Source organism: Chiloscyllium punctatum, chromosome 25 (genome assembly GCF_047496795.1).
Source record: "Chiloscyllium punctatum isolate Juve2018m chromosome 25, sChiPun1.3, whole genome shotgun sequence".
Lineage (NCBI taxonomy): Eukaryota > Metazoa > Chordata > Chondrichthyes > Orectolobiformes > Hemiscylliidae > Chiloscyllium > Chiloscyllium punctatum.
In genome coordinates, this window is record NC_092763.1 from 26,404,877 (window position 1) to 26,421,151 (window position 16,275).

A 16,275-nucleotide genomic window follows, 5' to 3' on the forward strand; every position below is an offset into this window, starting at 1 on the left:
GTCAAAAAGGGGTAAGAATTCCTGAAATGTGTACAGAACTATCTTAATTTGTGCTTTCCAAGATACATGAGATGAAGTAGTGCTGGACGCAGTTCTGGGAATGAAGTCTTTTAATAAAGATATTGAATGCAAAATAATAGTCAAAGAGCAAGGCTAATGAGAGTAAAGTAATCTACTTATTGAGGCAGAGGGGACAGTTAAAGAGAGTAAATGAAGCCCAAATGGTCTGTTTCCATACTGTAGGGATCCTATGATTCTATTCTATGAATATCTTGCATTTGTCTTCACTGGGGAAGAGAACGTTGCTGACACCATATTATGATATTTTAAGACAGTGAGTTCGGTAACATTAGATAAATTAAAAATAACAGGAGGGTAATTTAAAACTTGGCTGTCAAAGAAGCAAAATCACTCAGTCCAGTTGGATTGTGACCTGAGTTCCTGAGGGAAGAAAGGTAGACATTGCAGAGGCACTGACCATAACATCAATGGTCAGTAAAACATCTGTGGACAATAATCCAGGACAAAATCATTGTTAGAAAAGTCTGGGTTTTCTTTTAAATAAACATAATTGTAGACTTGTTAAAGTTAATTATGTTTGATTAACCTGAGTGAGATCTTTGATAAGGTAATAAAAAGGGTGATTGAAGGGAGTGCAGTTGATATTGTATATGAATTTTGAAAGGGTATTTTATAAATCACTACAAAATAGATTTATTAACAAAATTAAAGCCTGTGGGATTAAAAGGTCAATAGCAGCACAGAAGAGTAATTAATTCAGGGACAGAAAGCAGAGTGTAATGATTAAGGGATAAAAGTGCGCAATGGTTTGCCTCAGGTACTCAATATTCGAATCACTGCCTGTTTCGTCATGCATTCATTATTTGGACTGAGGGATACGAGGCATAATTTCAAAGTTTTCATATAATTTGCTGACAATGAGAAGCATGTCAACAGACCTCTGACTGGTAAAAATGAACAGACAAACATAAAATACAAACAAAATCAGAAAATGTTGGAAAAGCTGAGCTCATCTGGTAGCATCTGGGGAGAGAAATCAGAATTAACGTTTCAGATCCAGTGACCCTTCCTCAGAACTTATGGTAGCTAGGAAAATTTTATATTTTCTAAGACGCTGGGGTAGTGAGAGGGAATAAGGAGTAAATGATAGGTAGAGGTCGAACCCAAACAGAGACAAGAACAGTTGGACAGATTAAGGAGTTGGCAATGATCAGCCTGGGATATTGAATAGCCACTAATGGAGACAAATAGTGGTTAACAATGGGTTGTGTCTAATAGCAGACTGTGATAACAAGGTGTATGGGGGTTGGGGTAAGGACATGGGAGAAAGTACCTCAAGCCCTAAAATTGTTGAAGTCGATATTGAATCCAGAAGGCTCTAGAGATCCTCAGTGGAAAATGAAGTGCTGATCTTCCAGCTTGTGAGAAGGTGTATAGGGTATGAGCAGGCAGAGAAAGAGTTAAGTTCGGAGTTTGGTGAAACAAGAGGTTCAGCTGAGCATGCCACAGATCAGATAAGAACTTACAGTTAACAATGGGGTGCTGCAGGCAAGGGTAATGGGTTAGCAAGGTGGAAAAGCAGTCTTCATGTAGAGCCATTTACCAATCTTGGAAGCATTCAGTTTGCAAGGTCAGCTAACAAGGGGAAAAATATCCATTGCTTGAATCCAGTTAACAAGGTTAAGAACATTCATTGTATAACAGCAAAGGGCTTGGTCTCTGCGATTGATACTTGTTGATTGTAATGGTCACCCAATTAATATGCATGTTGCTTTATCTGGATGCTCCTTCCTGTAAAATGATTATATATTTCATTGAGAAACTGCTCTTTCAGAGAAGATTGTGAACTCATATCTCCATGCACATGGGCAATCATTCTTTCCCCCTCTCAGGCCCAGAATAAAGATGGAGGTAAAACCACAGTGTGTCTCTGAGCGTTTTGCTTCGACTGAGGGGAAAACGGGATGACAATATTGGCATAGTCGGCAGGATCCAAACGAATAGTTACGATTGGATGGTGTCTGCGGCTGCCTGGAATGTTGGTGTCTTGAGGCAGACGAGCCCACAAATTAAAACTTTAAAGCTTGGTCCCTCTCCTGTGCGTCGGAGACAGTCCACTCACTCAATTGCTCTCTATTCTATGGATTCCTCAAACGATAATTAGGTCAGTCAAGAGACACAGTTTCACAAGCGCGCTGACAGGCAGAGGTTCAAGTCCTCTGCGCTGCACTGGGGAGAGGGGGGTGTGATTGATGTTTGACTCTTCTCTGCAGTACTGAGGTTCGCGTCCCTTGGGGGTAGGTGTGATTGAGGTTTGAGTCTTCTGTGTGGTACTTGGGTTCGCGTCCCCTAGGGTGGGTGTAATTGAGGTTCGAGCCCTCTCCACTGAACTGGGGTTAGAGTCCCCTGGGACGCGTGTGACTGAGGCTTGAGTCCTCTGCATTGCACTGGGGTTAGAATCCCCTGGGTTGGGTGTGATTGAGGCTCGAGTCCTCTGCATTGTACTGGGGTTAGAGTCCCCTGGGATGGGTGTGATTGAGGTTCAAGTCTTCTGTGCGGTACTGGGGCTTGAGTCTACTGGGTGGGTTGATTTGAGGTTCAAGTCCTCAGCACTGTGCTGAGGTCTGAGCTTTCTGTGTTTAAGTGAGCTTCAAGCTCTCTGTGTTGAGGTTCATGTTTTCTGTATTTAAATGAGCTTTGAGCTCTCTGTGTTTAATTGAGATTTGAGTTTTCTGTATTTAATTGGGATTCGAGCTTTCTGTGTTTAAGTGGGGTTCGGGTTCTCTGTTTTTTAAAAATATTTTAATTGAAAAAATTATAAAATTGCAAAATATGAAAATATAACATTATTACAACAAAAACAACAATAAACAATAAACCAACTACTCTACTATACTAAAGAACTCAAACTACACTCATTACACATCAATAAATAAATAAGTAAATAAATAATGCCGTTCAGTGTAACAAGACCTCAGCTCTCAACCTTCAACAACATCAATTATTAAACTCACGTTTGCTCGAAATTCTTCCTCTCAGGACATAAGGCTTATTAAACCAAACCACCATGGCGAAACAAAATCCCTAATTAAAATGGCCGACAGATCTACTTCCAAATATTTCAAAAAGGGCTGCCATGTCTTACAAAAATTGTCCATTTTCTGGTGCACCATGTTTGTAAGAAAGTCCAAAGGAATGTGTTCCATAATTAACTTATGTCACCCCGACAGACCCAAGGGGTTCCAGACACCCAGCATATCAGAATGTTCTTCCTCACACAAAATGAAAGGTTGCTTAAAAAAACCTTTCTCCCATGTACATCCAAGGGAGACAAATTTGGCAAATCCAGGAGAAGAGAAACCGGTCCACCATGACTTCAGTCCCCAAGGCCTTCTCTATTACTCCTGCCACAGCGCTCCAGTATGGATGGAGCCTGTGGCAGGACCACAGACAATGAGTGAGGGTACCTGTGTTTATTTTACACTTGGGGCACAATGAAGACACTCCCTGCTTAAATTTTGCAAGACGATCTGGGGTCAAATGAGCCCTATGAAGAATCTTTAACTGCAAAGCATGGGTCCTATTACATATTGAAATCCTCTTCGCATTCTCACAAATGTCCTCCCAAGTTTCCAGAGTGATTGTCACCCCTAACTCTCTCTCCCAGATCTCCTGTAATCACTTGATGTCACCCGAGGAATCTCCCCCCAACAAATGATAGAGAGTACTCGCTGAAAGAGTGCTCTTAGCCTAAAGCACCCTCTTTTCCATATCAGACGTGTAACACTCAGTCAGAAACGTCGTCTCTTCTCAGATTAAATCTCTGATCTGAAAAACACGGAAGAGGTCCCTGCTCGATAATCCATACTTATGAGTTATTTGATTAAATGACATTAATGTTTCATCTTCAAACAGGTCACCCAAATAAGAGACTCCCCTATCCGCCCAGGGGCAGACTTAAACCCAGGATCCATTGTCCCTGGCTGGAAACCTGGCATACTAACTATGAGAGTGTGGAAAGATATTTTAGACATATTACCCTCCATCTGTCTCATTGCCCTCCACGCTTTGACAGTGTTAATAATTGCAGTGGATTGCAGCAATATTCTGCAACTATCCTCATTTTGTCCAGAAAAAACAGGTTAATAAGAGGACACTTTGCCTGGGAGGCCTCAACATCCAACTATATCGACACTGAGTCCTCACAGTCCCAATCACACACAAAGGATAAAAGGGACACAATTGATATCTTCTGATGTCTAGGAGAGCCACTCCTTACAACCCCTGGGGCATTTGCAATTTCATAATCTTGATAAAACGCTGCTTATGGTGCCAAATAAAAGAACTAAACCAACTATTTAATTTCCGAAACGTTTGTCCAGGAAAAACAAAGGAAAGCATCCGCAGAGGGTATAATAAGCAAGGAAGAACATTCATTTTAATAAGAGCAACTCGACCTAGCCATGATATTGGAAGGGTCCCCCCATCTTTGAAGGTCTTGTTTAATCTTGTCAAACAAGTGAACAAAATTAGCCTTGAATAACTGATCAAAACTAGGGGTAACTGAGAGGCCCAAATAAGGAAAGCCTCTCTGTGCCCACTTAAAGGGGAACCCACCTTCAAGGTCCAGTATTCTCCTAAGACCCCCCCCCCATAAGCGTAGCTTCTGATTTTGAAAAAATGATCTTGTAACCTGAGAAAAAGCCAAATGAATTAAGCTAACGGCTCAATCACCAATGTGAAGAGCAAAGGTGAGGAGGACAGTCTAGCTGACTGCCCTTACCAAAGTTAGAATTGTCAGACCTTATACCATTGGTGAGGACCCCCACCAGAGGATCACTGGAAAGGACCCTTACCCATCTAGTAAACACTTCACCCACGCCAAACCGCTCCAGGGTATAAAAAAGATATGGCCGTTCCACCCGGTCAAATGCCTTCTCCACATCCATGGAAACCACCAATCCTTGAACCGTGTTAAGTAGTCTCTTAACATTATTAGAAGATCTGCAACCCTTTATAAAGCCCGTCTGATCCTCCTTAACAATAGAGAGCAACACCCTTTCCAACCACAATGCCAGAGTCTTTGATAAAATTTTAAAATCAGTGCTTAAAAGCAAGATGGGTCTGTAAGAAGCACAGTCCTCTGGGGCCTTCTGTTTCATGAAGATAAGACAGATATTAGCCTCCCTCAAGGATGGTAGGAGGCAATCCCGATTGTATGAATGGTTATACATGTCTAGCATCAGCCCTGACAGTATGTTTACAAATCCTTTATAAAACTCGCTGGGCAAGCAAGCCATCAGGGCCGGGCGCCTTTCCACTTTGAAGTTGCCTCACTGCCTCCTGGGTCTCTTGGGCTGTTAACGGAGCACTAAGGAGAGATGCCTGTTCAGCAGACACACCAGGAAGATCCAAATTCCTAAAAAAAGACTCCACCTTATCCCATTTGTCCTCATAACATTCAAATTGGTAAAGTTCAGAATAAAACCTCCAAAACGCCTCATTGATCTTTTTAGCATCGTAAGTCAGAGTCCCATTCCCTTCCCTAACAGGAGTAATAGCCTGGGAGGCATTCTTCTTCCTGACCAAATATGCCAAGTATTTACCCGGCCTATCACCATGCTCAAACAGCCTCTACTTCGCAAAGGGAAGTTCCTTCCTTGCTGTATGTGTTAGCAGGGAGTTTAAGGTGGATCAGAGAGCTGAGACCCGTTGCAGCTTAGTCACTGACTGGCTACTATAATATGCCATCTCAGCTGCCCTCAGTCGTGCCTCAAGCAGACGTTGCTGCTCTCCCTTCTGTTGCTGTTGGCTGGCAGAGTATGAGATAATTATTCCTCTAGCATAGGCCTTAGCAGTTTCCCAAAGAATGGATGGATTACCAGCTGTACCTGAGTTTGTGGCCAAAAGAGCTTCAAATTCCCTAGAGATGTATTCTACAAACCTGCTGTCCTTGACGATGAAGGGATCCATTTGACAGTACCATGAGCCCATTGCATCACCCTTAATCCTGATCGCTGCATGGTCAGACATGGCCATGTTCCCAATCGAACATGATACCACCAAATCTAAAAAAGATATGGAAGTTAGGAAATAATCAATCCTTGAGTGGCATTTAGGAGGATTGGAAAAAAATGTAAAATCTCTTTCTGTAGGGTATAAACGTCTCCAAATGTATACCAACCCCAGTTCCACACATAGATCAACCAACTGCTTAGACTGTGAAGAAAGTTTTGGGGGGGGCCTTTGGGCATTCTATCCAGCACAGGATCCATAAGGCAATTAAAGGATCCCCCCCCATAATAATATGCTGCAACGTCAAGGCCATCAGCTTAGATAGTGCATCAGTCAGAAATGTAAGAGGGTGGGCCAGAGTACAGTAGACATTCAAAATACCATATTCCTCACCATGTATAAGGGCTTTAAGAATAAACTGACCATACTCCTCCTTAACACAATCTATTAAGTTAAATGGGAGACCCTTCCAGACGAGTATTGCCACTCCTTTGTTCCTAGTACGAAAAGACGAGAAAAACACACGATCAAACCCACCCTGCTGTAACTTCAAGTGTTCTTTGTGATTAAGATGAGTCTTCTGTAACAGGGCAACATCCACCCTCTCCTTTCTAAGGCTTGACAATACCTTTTCTCTTTTAACTGGCAAATGAATCCCTCTGATATTCCAGGTGCACTATTTAAGAATGCTGCTAACCATGATCCTTTACAATGACCTGCCGAGAGGAAGAATTCGTCTTACAACATGTTGAGCATGCCCGAAAGGAAACTCATAGAGTCCATTTACAAAAAAACCCCAAAAAAACCCTTCAAAACACAAAAGGCACTTAATGGGACTCTGCCTCCGCCCACAGAGTGCGCTTACATTTTCCACGCACATCCCCAAACCCCCTTCCAGTTCGAGCCACACCCCAAACCCAAGAGATGGAAGAAACCAATCAAAGGACATTGCAAACACAAAGGTATAACAAAAACAGTGAGCACTCTGCCCACTCCCCACAATATATTAATACCACTCCAGCTGGGAGAGAAAGAAAACCCACCAACAACAGCTGCTTTGGAAAAGAGTGGAAGGACAAGAAATAAAAAAAAGACAAAGAAATAACACTCGACACTATTGTTCATGTCCATAAATACATCTGCATTATTTTAAAGTGTCCAAGAGGTTTTTGGCTTGCTCCAAGGAATGAAACAACGGCACAGTCTCCTTGTAAGTAATACCAAGCACTGCTGAGTATCTGATTGAATATTGAATACCAAGATCCTTTAACCTTCTCTTAACCTCATCAAACACTTTACTCTTATGGATCACTGCCACAGAAAAGTCCTGGAAAGCATTATCTTAGTTCCCTGATAGGTCAGGGCCTGCGGATCTCTCCCCAGCCTTCTAGAAGTTCCCATGATTCTCTGCTTGCCCCTATAGCATTGAAATCATATCAGACCAGGTGGGGACACTGACCCTGACTGGATCTGTGTACCGCAGCCCGGTGAGCTCTGTCAACCTTCACCCAGTCCACCTTGGTATCCCAGCCAAATAATTGTGGCAACCAGTCTTCAAAAGAATTTGCTGGTTGCCCACCTTCAACTCCCTCCAGCAGGCCAACGATCCAGATATGTTTCCTTCTAACTCTTTTTTCCAGGTTATCAACTTGCTTCGTCAGGGCCCAAACCTGTTTCTCAAGGGCATGGATCCACCCAGCTGAGGACTTGACCTCGGTCTCCGACACCGCAGTCCACTGCTCAACCTTTTCAACTCGCTTGCTGTGCCCTTCCAACCCCTTCTCATGCTTTTGCAGCATGGCTGAAATGGGCTCCAGTTGATTATGAGTCTCTTCCCATATCTCCTGTCGGATCAGCTGTTGGATTGCTCCGAGTTCCTCCACGATATTCCACTATGCATGCATTTCTTTCACAGCTGCAGAGTGACCTGCAGTTGCTTCCCCAGTCGCAGTCTTGGGCCCACCCACTGTTTTTGAGTGTCCCGAGTGTTCAGACTTGGCCATTTTGCTTCCCCTCAGTCATTCGCTCGACAAAGGATTTAAATAGTTGTTTTGCAGTTTAACAATAACGTTTTCCAGAAACAAACTAAGGTGGGGAGCAAAAAAAATTACAGCCCTGAGTTGGTGTGTAGAGCTCAGCTAGGCTGATCTATTCAGATCGCCGCCATCTTCAGTCCCCCAGGTTCTCTGTGTTTAATTAGGTTTTGAGTTTTCTGTGTTTAATTGGGGTTTGGGTTCTCTGTGTTTAGTGGGATTCGATCCGCCATGAGGAGTAAGGTGAGAAAGGGGTTAAAATCCCCCAGTGGCAAAACTTGAGGCTCTGTGAGATTTTGTTCTGGGGGAAGACAGTGGCTTGGACTGTGGCATCATGTGGTCCGCTGCGAGGGCTCTCTCTTTTTTTAAGTGTAATTTCAGTGAGAGGATGCAAAAAAAAGAGAAACACTGAAATTAAGGTTGTACTAATACTTGGGTTGAAAAAGGAAAGTTTCAATGTAGATTGTGCCATGCTGAGAGTGTTTGATGTTTAAAAATTGTGGTTTGATAAAATACTGGTTCAGAAAATCCTTTTAAGTAACTGTTTTGCCTTGTTAGAATCAGGATCTCAGTTCAGTATGTTTTATGGGCTGTGTAGTGGGGCAGATTTTGTTTTTACATTGAAATTGTACAACATTATGTCCTTTTTAAAATTATCAAACTTGTAACCTTAAAGCAAATTGATTGAGTGCCTTGAGCCCCTGATGTGTTTGAAATTCTATGATGTCTGTTTTAAAAACAAACAGTTGGGTCAGTGGTCATGCTTTAACCAGATGAAAGTATTGCATTGAAATATCTTTGCTGCTGTGTTTTTAATGCAGAGTGTTCACAAAAAGAAGAGTGCATTTTTGGTTTGATGTTTTGTTAAGATTTTCTAGAGAATATTAGAACTTGAGGCTGAGCTGTTTCAATTCTGTTAATTAATGTTAAGACATCATTGGCCCTGTTCATAATGCAAATTCAAAGAATGTTGATCTCGACCAAAGTTGCCACTGTAATTCCAACTTTTTATTTGGGAAGTTTCATTTGGAGAAAATATTTTAAACTATTCAGCATTTGTTTCCCACGAATATTTGAGATTTAAATCTGAACTGAAATTGCCTCTTCAATGGCTAAAGTACAGGAAACATTTTGTTTTCTTGCTGTTCTAGATTTTGGAAATATTTTTCTTGATAGATTTCACATTAGCCAAGTATTAATTTGTTAAAGGAAAATAATTTTTGGGTAACCTGAATAAGGTTCCCCGAGGGTTTGATTTTAGGACCATTGATTGTTGTTTATAAATGACTGAATTTTTTACGCAGTACAATTTAGAAATTTATGGATTGTATAAAACTTGACAATGTCATAAATAGTGAACAAAGCAATAGACTTCAAGAATTCAAAGAATGTTAAAATAAGTGGACACAACTTAGTGTAGTTAAATGTGTGGCTGTCTTCATACTGATAACCACCTTAGCAAGGAAGGAATGAGAGAGGAAATGCAAAGATACTTCCAGCAGCTAACATCTTCTCTAGAGTTTTGCCATTCACAGATAAAGCAGGCCTTTGTAGCACCACCCGCCCCTCCACAACATGGTCCAATGGATTCGATCAGCTCCCCGGTCACGAGCACAAAAAGTGAAGAAGCTAGCAACGGTGAAGAAGAGGTTGGTATTCTTTTTTTTGTCAGTGGCCCTCCTATGGATATGAAACCATGTGAGCCTTACCTTGTCTTTCCATCATTTAAGGGATATGAAGGTTCACTGATCAAGCTAACATCCCAATAGCCAGTTGGCTTTGGTACATTTAACAGCAGAGCGGGAGCAGACGCAGCAAAGAGTGCTGCATTCACCTAGACTGCAGCTGCAGCTGCTGCACTGCACGCAGAGATGCGCTGGGATCCTCCATCTGAAGCATCTCCTCAAGGACGGAAGTCTCGTCAGTTGTGTGAAGCATTTAGCTGTCCTTATCCAAGAAATCAGATTTCTCCGAGGAGTGAAGCAAGAACAGACTGAATTTTGTTTTCAGGTTGGACTTTACTAAAGGAGATTTTGGAGAAGTGGCTCATTTCCACTCAACTTGGAGGGGATGGAGTGGTCACACAGGACTGTGGACTTCAGAACTTTACTGGTGGATTTTTTTCCGCATGGGAGGATTCTTCAAATTCTATTTACTGTAACGGACTGGTAATTTTTGTTGTTATAATCATTGTATGCTGTGTGTCAATAATTTGCTTAAATATTAGCTGCCAGAGTCTTATAAAAGCTGGTAGTGCCATCTCAGTGGTTATCATGAAATGATAAAAGGCTTGCACTGAGCTGCACTGGAGCACTGCAACAAGCCTGAGACAGAGATGTTGGCCAGGGAACAAAGTGATGTGTTAAAGTCGCATGCAACAGGAAGCTCAGGGTCTCATTTGTGACACGGTGCGAATGTAGGTGCTGTGTGACACAGTCACCCAATCTATGCTTCGTTTCCCCAGTGTAGAGGAAATCACATTATGAGCAGTGGGCCCTTGGACACTGAGGAGGGCGGAAGTAAATGGGAAGGTGTAACACTTTCTGAGGTTGCAGGGGAGGGTATAATTGGGCTGTGGGGGCATGTTGGGAGTGAAGATGTAGTGGACCAGGGAGTCCCAGAGGGAATGGTCCTTGCGGAAGGCTGATGGAGAGGAGAGGGGAATATGTCTGGTGGTGGCATCTTGCTGGAGTTGACAGAAATTGTGGCTAATGATCCTCTGGAATTGAATGCTGATGGGATAGTAGGTTAGGACAAGGGGGACCACTCCATTGTCTGACCAACTGTTCTTCTCCTCTTTGGGCTCTATCCCCACTTATCGTTTACTCCTTAACCATTACATCCATCCCATCTTCTGCACGAAAACCAATATTTTCCAAGCTACCATCAGCTCTGAGGAAGGGTCACTGGACTTGAAATGTTAACTCTGATTTCTCTCCACGGTTGCCTCCAGACCTGTGGAGCTTTTCCGGCAACTTCCGTTTTTGAGTCTGATTTCCAGCATCTGCAGTTCTTTCGGTTTTTATTTAGACAAACATAAAATGTAATTTCATAGAAGAGTGGTGTGGGGTGACACAGTTTGGTAGGAGTAATGATATGAAACATCTTAAATAAATAGTCAAATTTTAAAGAAAAAACCCAGAAAATTCTCAGAAAAAAGATAGCAGCATATGTGAAGACAGAAACAGAGTTAGTGTTTTGATTCTAATATGATTCTTTTTGAAGCGAAGAGGAGGGAAATGTGAAAGGTTTTATGTTTTTAAGAAGGGAAAAAGGACAAGTAGACCAGAAGAGAAGGTCAGGAAAAGATAATAGGCCAAAGCAAATTAACATCAAAGATGCCAAAGCAAAAAAGGCAAAGGGAGTGGTAATGGCGATAGAGAAGGACAAAACATTGGCCCGGAATAGATGCTAACAGTATTATAAATGCCAGCTCTGACTAAATGCAAATATACGGAAATAAAATGCAGGGATTGTCGGAGGTTGGAGGAAAGTAGCAAAAATCTTAGTGAGGGCAGATATTGTTGATGAATTTCAACATTACCCCAAGTGTACCAGCATAGCCTCTAGTTGTCGAAGGAGCCAAGTATTTGTTGACAAAGTTCTCAAACCCAGCACCACACTTATGGTCTACAGGACAACAGTATTCCCAGCTCTCCTGCATGCATTGTAAGCATGGGCAATGTACAGTTGGTGCCTCAAACTCCTTGAGAAATATCAGTTATATTGCCTCTGCACAAACTCTGCAAATCCACTGGCAGGATAGGCACTCCACTGTCATTGTATTCTCTCAAGTAGATTCCCCAGTATTGAGCTTGGATTATTGTCAAACAATTATATTGAGCAGGTACATTGACTTCACTCAAAAAGTATGGTGCTGGAAAAGCACAGCCAGTCAGGCAGCATCCGAGGAGCAGTAGAGTCAATGTTTTAAGCATTAGCTCTTCATCAGGAATTTTAACATTCCCGATGAAGAGTTTATGCTCGAAACATCGACTCTCCTGCTTCTCAGATGCTGCCTGACCGTCTGTGCTTTTCCAGCACCACATGTTCTGACTCTGATTTCCAGCACCTGCAGTCCTCACTTTCTCCCACATTGACTACAATGTCGCAACTAGGCCAAGGTGTCATTCCCCAAGTTATCACAGCTACAGACAGATACCCGAAATTGTAAGCTGAAGTGTGAGAAGGAATGAACTGGCTCTGCTACTTTATTCATCCAGCCCCTCAGTTGTTCATAACAGAGTTAATTTCAAAAGGATCCCTCCCATGTGGATGCCCTAAAACAAATGAGACAATGTTTTAAAGGAGCCAATTAATTAGGTTTTCTTGAGTTAACGAAGAGTGAATTTGCTGGTTAGTAAATAGGGGGAAAAAGTGCAAACTACACATATCTGAAATAAGACGCGAGTCTAAAGAACATAAAATGGACCAATCTCTCTGGATCATTTATTCAGGGTAGATGTTGGAACATTGATAGATGAAGAGTCGATTTCAAGATCCTTGGATTCTGTGGGTTATCCTAAAATTATTTTGTGCTGTTTCCTTTTGTTGGTGATCGTTTTGCAGGGCTCAGAGTAAGAGAATCCTTCTTGTCCTGTTACCATCTGTCTGGCTTGCCAGCTAGTTGGTTTCTTGTACTCAGAGCGAAAGAGGGCACCTTTTACCTACAACACAGGGGTGACTACTGGGTGGTTCTTTGACTGTGACTGACACCATAGACTAATGCTTGAATCCATGATAGTGTGTATGGCTGCCAGAGTTCACCAGCACACCTTCATCCACTACCACACACAGACCAGGGTTTAACTTTTGTTTGGCATATTCCTGGAAGAGCAAATCACAAAAAAAAAGTCTGAAAGGTGTGGCTTTCATCTGAGATGGAGTAGATAATCTGTCCCCCTCATAATCTCGTCTTGTTGCCTCTCTCTCTCTGTTTGAATTTTCCCTCAACACATGCAACATTCCACACAGGACCTTGCTAGACACTCATAGTCTTGTCTTTTTTTTCCATTTGTGGCAGTCCTCCTTTGGAATAAATTGTTTTGAAGATGTCTATAGTGCTTTAGGATTGAGATCAATTAACGTGACAATATGTCTAACAGAAAACTCCTGAAACAAACTCTGCCCTCCTGGCTCATGAACAAAGTTCACTAACCCAGAACCAAGCTGTCATTACTGGGAGGCTGGAGGAAATGCTTCATGAACATCCTCAAAGCCTCTCTGATAAAAAACAATATCACCATAATCTGATGAGAATCTCGAGTCAAAGACTATCCAAACTGGAGAAGACGCACTTGCGAAGTTGCCAACTACCTCGAAACTCCATCAAGCACAAATGGCAGAAAGAGGGTGTGAAACCCCCAGCATTCCACCCAATCACTTCAGCAGGGGTAGGGTGTGTTGATCTGACATCATTCTGTTCAGTCATCTCAGGACACCAGACTGGAAGGAAACCTTTCTCAGTATCAAGGGACTGTCAAAGTAGGAGGGAATGAGAATTCACATGGTCTTGGTGTACTTTTCCAAAAACTAATACCAGTAAACTTGCAAATGACCCACACTGAAATCAAAACCAAAGCTCCTGGAGAAACTCAGCAGGCCTGGCAAGATCGGTCTGGAGAGAGGAACAGAGTTAACATTTTGAGTCAAAATGGCTGCTTTTCAGAACACAACTTGAAACATTAACTCTGTTTCTTTCCCCACAGGTGCTGGCAGACCTGGAGTTTCTGGAGCATTTTCTGCTTTTTTCTTGTTTCTAGTTTCCAGCATCCTCCGTACTTTTACCTTTAAGTGACACATACTGGTATGATCCATCCTGTACACTTCAAAATGGAGGCCCAGTGTGAGCAGTACATTCATTTCTAAATATTCCCATTTTCCTTTACCGTTTTTTCTCTTCCTCTGGGTTAGCACCAGATTTTGTCACCAATAATCAGGAGTTTCCTGCTGTTCCAATTATTGGACATTGTATTTTTAAAACTAACAGGCTGGTGCATCAGCATTGGAAGTATTATTATAAATTCCAGACCCAGGTTCTAAACATAAATTGGCAATGGCTGTCACCTCTGATTTAGAAGGCTGTCAGTATTTGGAATGTGGTTCAATATTAGGGTTTAATATTGCCACTCAGGTTAACATACACACTCCCAGTGGACTATTCAAAGATGTCTCCCTCATATCTGAGCAAATAGTTATCTCCAGAGCAGAATATATAAACTTTATCACATTTCTAAATGTGGGATCTTGCATAGTGGCTGCTGAATTACCAACATTTACAATCGAGCCTACACTTAGAGAAGAGTTCACTGGCAATAACGTGTTTTGGACCACCCTAAGACTATGAAAGACATGTCAATTGCTTATCTGCCAAAATCCAGCTTTTGGCCTGTGGAAGAAGTTGGTTTATTGAGATCTGAAGCCCTACAGAAAATAATTGATTTTCCTTTTGTCCTGTATCATAGCACAAATTCAAGCTGGCTCCCTCAGGATTACTTTCAACACCTCTTCTATTTATATTATCAAAGACTGTGAATATTGCACTTACTTCAAATGTATTATTCTGCTGTGGTTAGTGCTTCCATTTTCTTTCCCAATTTGAACCCATTTTGAGGCTTGAAAATGGTTCAGTGAGAACTGGAGAATTTTGAGGAGCACTTCGGGAGGGGGAATGCCGATTAGAGCAAGGAAAAGGGGATGGGCCGTCAGCTGTTGCTGCTTCAAAACAGTTACCCTCCACCCACACACTGGGAAATGCTGCTTTCTTTGAGGTGATTAAATCTAGTTGTTGCTGAGTAGAAACAGATATGGGTTTCTCAGCCTTATCCTTTCTGCATATTTGGACAAGTTAATAACGTAGGAAGTGCATGTCAGTTTAGGGTCCAGATCTGAAGTACAAAGCACTAAAGCATGGATCACCTCAGTTCAAGTACTATACAGCCAGGTCTGGAGTGTACTGCTGGAGCTCAGTCAGACTGTTGTGTTCTCCAGCTAAAAACAATGACTGCAGATGCTGGAAACCAGATTCTGGATTAGTGGTGCTGGAAGAGCACAGCAGTTCAAGCAGCATCCAAGTAGCTTCGAAATCGACGTTTCGGGCAAAAGCCCTGATGAAGGGCTTTTGCCCGAAACGTCGATTTCGAAGCTACTTGGATGCTGCCTGAACTGCTGTGCTCTTCCAGCACCACTAATCCAGAATGTTGTGTTTTCCAAGCAGGACTGGCTGTTCTCTATCTGGGCATGTGCAGATGCATTGTCAACACAGCTGCAGCAACAAGGGACATACACAAACACCTAATCTCCTGGACAGAAACTGCTGCTGTGAAAACTACTGTCCAAATGGCCAGTCTTACAATCAAGAGGAAAACAATTTCTTTAATCATTTTGTCTGTGACCTCTTTGCTTCTTCCACTGAAAACCTCAGAAGACAAGATGTGAGGTATTGCACTTTAGTTATGCAAGCAAGGACAGGACTTATGCAATAATTAGTAGAATAGTAGTAATGTTGTAGATCAGAGAGACCTAGGCTTCAGGTACTTAATTCTTTGAAATTTGGTTCACGGGTAGACAGGTTAGTTAAGAAGGCATTTAGCACGCTTGCCCTCATTGCTCAGACCTTTGAGTATACGAGTCAGGATGTCATGTACAGAACATTAGTGAGGCCACTTCTGGAGTACTATGTGCTCTGTTGTAGGATGGATATTACTAAACTGGAGAGATTCAGAAAAGATTTACCAGGATGCTGCCAGGAATGGAGGGCTTGAGTTTCAAAAATAGATTGGAAACACTGTGATTTTTTCATTGGAACATAAGAGATTGGGAGTGTCATCTTCTTAAGATTTATATAAAATCATGAGGGCATAAATAAGGTGAATGACGAGGGTTATATTTTTCCCCTAGATTGGGGGAGTTCAAAACTCAGAAGCACATTTATAAGTGAGTGGAGAAAGATTTAAAAAGGACATGAGAGGCAACTTTTTTTCTGGACACAGAGGGATTCATATGTAGAATGCACTGCCAGAGGAACTGGTGAATGCAAGTACAGTTACAACATTTAAAAGCTACTTGAATAAGAACATGAATAAGAAAGCTTTAGAGGGATATGTGTCAACTAATGATGTGCCACAAGGATTGGTGCTGGGTCCACTGCTATTCAGAATTTACATAAATGATTTGGACATGAACACAGGATGTATAGTTAGGAAAT